The sequence below is a fragment of the Carassius carassius genome, chromosome 47 (genome assembly GCF_963082965.1).
Source record: "Carassius carassius chromosome 47, fCarCar2.1, whole genome shotgun sequence".
Lineage (NCBI taxonomy): Eukaryota > Metazoa > Chordata > Actinopteri > Cypriniformes > Cyprinidae > Carassius > Carassius carassius.
Genome location: NC_081801.1, coordinates 4,048,043 through 4,054,141, shown reverse-complemented (window position 1 = coordinate 4,054,141; position 6,099 = coordinate 4,048,043). Strand labels below are relative to the sequence as shown.

The window sequence follows — 6,099 nt, the reverse complement described above, 5'->3', positions numbered from 1 at the left end:
TAGTAGATCTGATCAGTGCTCATGGGGGTCAAAACTCTCTTGCTTTCTATTATTTTAGTGCATACATGTGGTAAGAACATCAGTATAATTAAAATTAGGTATACTATGACTTTCATGGCTTGCTAATCTCCTGAGTTCTTATATGAATTTTTACTAATTTTTAACTCAAATCAGCACCATTTAAATTGGGGTGAACCAGACAAATTAAATTTTTTAATTCATCCAGGCAGATATTTTACAGTAGATGGCCCTGTGTTTTGACTTATTAAAATGTAAATAAATATGTTCAAGACCTCTCTTAGTAAATCTTTTAAAGTCACCTTCACCTTTCTGGTAATGTCATCAAAACTTGATGTTTTTTTAGTTTGGTTACAGATGGTTCTGAACGCAACTTCACTGTTACAACCGAGACCTAAAATAATTCCTTTTCAGATGGGGTGTTTTATGGACATTATTCTGGAGACTATTCCAGAAATCAGAAATTTTTCCACAGTGAGAGCTGTGATTATGACTAGCTGTGCTGATGTTATGTGCTTTACACCAACCAAAGGCATCTTGCTGTACCAATGTGTTTGTTTAGCCACCAGAGGCAGCGGTGAGGAGGGGAAATAATACCTGATGGCTACATGTTTGTGTTTTTCTGGACCCTCTTTTAAACTACTGTGGCTCATCCAGCGGTGATTCTAGGATTTTCATTTAAGGGGTCCTCAGCCCACAGTGAGGGTTTAATAATAAGAAATAATAGTACATAAACAAATAAATAAATAAATAATGATTGACTATTAGGCTATTATTTGAGTACTGAATAAGACTCAATTAAGATACAATTTAACTGTTTTCTACAAACCTCTTTCTATGCTCAAGTACAAACAGAAACAAATTACCAGAAAACAGCACATAACTTTCATTATCCATATTAGCAATATAAACAACAGCTATGAGGGTGGACAATGGATTCAACTATGTGGATGCTGATTCACTTCCAAAACATTAAAAAACAAGCAAAAATGATCATTCAGTCACTGTCTTTAATCATTTCTGTGCATGACTGTTTGGTAGTTAATGCCACATGCACTGTAATATGTTTTAAAGTTACATTTTCAAATGAAAATACATGATCGTTTTATGAAGTATGTGTTCATATGTGTTGAGGGCTAGATTTTTGCTGGCGGTAACAGCTGTGCAGTGAAACAGAGCGAAAACGTTACAGTAAATGGAAAACCGGCTAAAAATGGCCAAGAGACACCCATCATATCGATGAAGAAGGTTTATCAAGATGAGTGCGGGCAGCCTGTGAACGACTGGGTGCTGGAGCAACAATAAGGAATGATAATGAAAAAATAAGAAACAGAATTGGATTAAAAATGCATTTGCATATACTGATGATGATATAAATTACAAAAATGACCAAGCTGGCAGCCAAATGAGCTGAAAATACTGAAGGCCTTCAAGCACATCAAGGCATTATATAATGAAATAATATTGGAGCTTTAGAGAAAAGGCCCAAATAAACCATGATTTGTATATCTCTCATTTGGAGCTGTGATGTCTGTCAATTAAAGCTGGATTTCTCATTCGCTCTGTAGGTTGTAGCAATGAATAGCAATAAATATAGGCTCAGTGAAGGGTGGAGGGTCCAGTGATGTCATCATATCTAAATCCAAGACTCTCCTCACAGAAGAGACTGAGCACTCGGAGAGTGAAGAAGCACTGTCTGCACTGAGATTCATCTACAGTTTGAAAGTGAACCCTGGTCGGTATTCATGGGGGTCAAAACTATCTTGTTTTCCTTTGTACTTCTGCATGCATATACTGCCAACTTTAACGGTAAGTACGAGTGCAGCTGTGCATGACAGAAGTTTGCCTTTTAATTACAGTCTTTTGACGGTGTTTAACTGTGCAGATTAAACCTTGACCTTTCATATTATCATATTATCTGTGTAAGCTTGTTTTGTGTTGATTTTATACTTTAAATTGGCTTCATTTTTCATATACTAAGGTATCATTTTCATTTACTATGTTATTTTTTACTTTCATCTAAATTGGCTTAATTTTCATATGGTGTGTTTATAGTATGCCAATTACCATATTAATTTCAAATACCATATTGCCACCTACAAAAAAAACAAAGTAACAAGGTTAAGGTATAACATGTATACACATTATATTTTACAGAAAGAGGCTTCATTGCATTTGGGTCACATCTATTAATTTCCTGTGAACACATGCTTTCTATGAGTCTGCATGTCTTATGAGTTTGTTTTCTTTTGTCTTCAGAATCATAAAAAAATCTGCCTGAAATTAAAAGGGATCCAACAGCTAAGAGATGGGCTGCTAATGGAAATGTTTAAGCTTGACATTGTAAAGGCTTCTTTGCAAATTGGACCCAATTCCCGCTTGTGTGTTTTCACTGATGGTGTTTTGGCATGTTTGTTTGCAGAGAGCTCTGTAAGCAGCTACGAACAGACTGATGAGCCAACTTATGATGACAGTGAGTCTTCAACGCAGATGTCTGATGATCTCGGTTCAGGGTCACCAGGTAGATTTTGCTGTCATGTTGCTCCTAACCCAAAAGACTGGTTAATCTGTGAAACACAAAATAAAAAATACTTGAACCTGAGAGGTTTCTGTACCTCCAATAAAAGTCCACACCTAACCTACAACATAAAAAGAAAAAACAAATTCATATGGATTAGTTTTACAATGCTTTTATTAGCTTTTTGGATCTTCCAAGTTTTGGTTGCTTGGAGTTCTAATTGAGGAATAGAAAACTCTCAGGTATCATTAAAAGATGAAGATGAATACATGTATGTATGTTGTTGTTTTTTTTACCACGTGAGGGTGAGTAAGTTCTAGTTCTAGTTCTTTTATTTATAAAGCACATTTAAAACAATCACGTGACTGACCAAAGTGCTGTACAACATAGTTATCATAGATAAAAATAAAATATGCTACATTTACACAATAATTAATTTGCAAATGCTTCAGTTAACAAGTGAGTTTTCAGAAGGGATTTAAAAACCGATAAAGAGCAGCTCTAAGGGGTGCTGGCAAAGTGTTCCATAATCTAGGGCCCATCAGCGAGAAAGCTCTATCTCTGCTACGTTTCAGCCTTGTAGAGGGAACCAATAGTAGGTTTTGATTACTAGATCTTAAATCTCTGGAAGGGTTGTAAGGGTGCAACAATTGAGATAGGTAATGTGGAGCGAGATTGTGCAAACATTTATAAACAAATAAGAGTATTTTAAAATGTATCCTAGAGTTAACAGGAAGCCAATGAAGTGCTCGCAGAAGGGGGGTGGCAGAATCATATTTGCGGTCTTTTTTTAGAAATTTGGCTGCTGCGTTTTGGACCAATTGTAAACGAGCTACTTGGGACTTTGAGATGCCATAATACAAAGAGTTGCAATAGTCCAATCGAGAAGTGATAAACGCATGAATAGCTATCTCAAGAGGTTTTTCAGGCAGATAGTGTTTAATTTTAATTTTTTAATTTTTGTTGGTGTTATTGTTACAGGTTTTGTTAAATGCAGCTCTTCTACTTACATATTTTGCCAAGCCTACCTGTGATATCATCTGAATGTAGAAATATACTATGAAACTACATGTCTTGAACACATTTTAAGTTTCTAAGTTTATATTGTTCATCTAATTTTTAGATTTTATTTTATTCCAGTTTCATTTCAGTAACAAAAATGTTATAGTTAGCATTAACAACACTGTGCTGTATATAATACAGATGGGTGATAGAAATCTAGTTATTCATTTTAATGTATACATATTATGAGAGTAACACCTATTTATAGGTTGATAGTGTATATATGTTTTACATTGGAATTGTTTTTTTTTTTTTTTTTTTTGCAATGAAGAAAGTATATTTCACTATAAAGCACTATTGTAAGTTTCTATCAGTGGTGAAGGTTTCATTTAACATTGCCAATTGCTGTGTCATATTTTATTTCTCATCCCTCATAAGCATCATAAAGTGTATTTATGCACTATAAATATCCTGAAGCTTGAATTTCAATTCTTTTAATATTACATAATCTCCATCAAAGCCTTTTTGCAAATGTGTCCTCATAAATATTGTCTGATGGTATTATGTGAGCTTTCAATAATGGTCATTTGTGTTGATTACAGATTCTGGCTGTGTTTCGCCGTCTTGCAACAAAAACATCATTCATCTGAATTCTTCATTAACACAGAGTAAAATGCAACACAATCTCATAGCAATTCATAACTATAGTACAGTTATGTTTAAGTGTGCACACCTTTTTTTGTAATAATGCTATGTTTTGTATGATTCACATTGTACAAATCCATTATCTTATATTATGCAATTACTTAACTATCAAACCACACCATTCCTTGAGTCATTCAACATATGTAGCCGTTCATGTGTTAAAGTTGATTTTGTTATTGTCTGGTAGTAGTATGAGAACTTGTGGTGTTTTGTGTTGGTTACAGGTAATGACAACAATTCAGATAGTATAGGTGCGATTTTAAGCACTCATAAGAGCAATGACACATTTAACATCTCAGACAAAGCTGTTGACTTCCTTAAAGGCCCAATGGTCACACGCATCATGCCCTCATTCTACATCTTCATCATCTTCATTAGTTTGCCCCTGAATGCTTTGGCCTTGGTGACGTTCACCTGTAAGATTCGAGAGAAGAAACCAGCTGTGATCTACATGTCTCACCTGGCGTGTGTGGACCTGCTCTTCACTCTGCTGCTGCCTCTGAAGATCCACTACCAGCTGAATGCTTCAGATTGGGTGTTCGGTGAGGCGGCGTGTCGTGTGATCAGTGCAGCTTACTACTGCTACATGTACTGCTCCATACTGCTGATGATGTGCATGAGTGTGGACAGGCTGCTGGCCGTGGTGTTTCCCATCACCTCTCTGACCTGGAGGAGCACAAGGAAAGCCAAATACATATGTGTGCTGGTCTGGCTGCTGGCGATCGTTGGTAAGGTGCCACTTCTCTTAGTGAGACAAACAGTTAAGATTGAAAATGTGGGGATCACGTGCCATGATGTGCTAAGCAAAAATTACCCTACAGTAATGTATTATGTGTACCTGTTCTCCATCCTCTCCTGCCTCTACTTCTTCTTGCCTCTGGTAATCACCTTAGTGAGCTACATCGCCATCATATATGCACTAAGTGTAAAGTCTGATCACTTAGCTACATCATCCTCATCTTCAGGCAGCCGAAGGAGAGCTGTGATTATGGCTGTCACCGTGCTGACTGAGTTTGTGTTATGCTTTGCTCCAAACAATGGCATCATGTTGTACCACTGTTATCTTTTAGCTAATGGAGTCCACCATGAGGGAGATTCATCATATGCGGCTTACCTGTTGGCTGTGTGTTTGGGGAGTGCAAGTGTTTTTCTGGATCCTCTGGTGTACTACTATGGCTCGCCTCAATGCAGAAAGCAGATCCGCTCTGTGTTTTGGTGAAGAAAAAAAAAACGCTGTCAGACACATAAAAACCTCTCAGTGCACTACAGCTTCACAGGAAAAATATTAATGAGAAGCAGATCTCAACAGCATATAGCTATATTCTGAGCTGTATCCTTTGTTTGCTTGACAAGTTCACTGTGTGCATTTATTTGCCAGTATTAACCAACATGGAATAAAGTGCAGCTGTTCATTGTCTCTGTATGCACACATATATTAACAATATGTAGCTATTGTGTTGTGTCAGTGAAAGTCTTGGAAAATATTCATATATAAATAAAAAACAAATAAGACCTGTAATAACATTTGACTGAAGCCTTTTAATCACTGATTGTACTCGCGTCTTTGCACAGAGGGTGTGATAAAGCAATCCTCTTGGTGGTTATATCTACTCAATGTAAATACACATGCCGCTGTGTTTAATGCATTTTAAATTTCCAAGAATAGCTATATCCTAAAATGCATTACACCAAAACCATGAGTAATTCATCAGCTTGAGTCCTGGGACTGTAATAAGTTATATCATCACCAAACAGTTAGTTCTTAGTGTCACAGTTAAATATTGTTTTCTCTTTTTTTTTTTTTTTTACTTTGAAAACAATCAGATGACAATGAATACCGAATACTACATTACTTA

At 36.2% G+C, this 6,099-nt stretch overlaps 1 pseudogene; it reads left to right on the top strand.

The window, feature by feature from the left end:
- Nucleotides 1-2,979: 2,979 nt before the first annotated feature.
- On the top strand, nucleotides 2,980-5,570 carry LOC132130268 (proteinase-activated receptor 1-like; annotated as a pseudogene).
- Nucleotides 5,571-6,099: the final 529 nt, after the last annotated feature.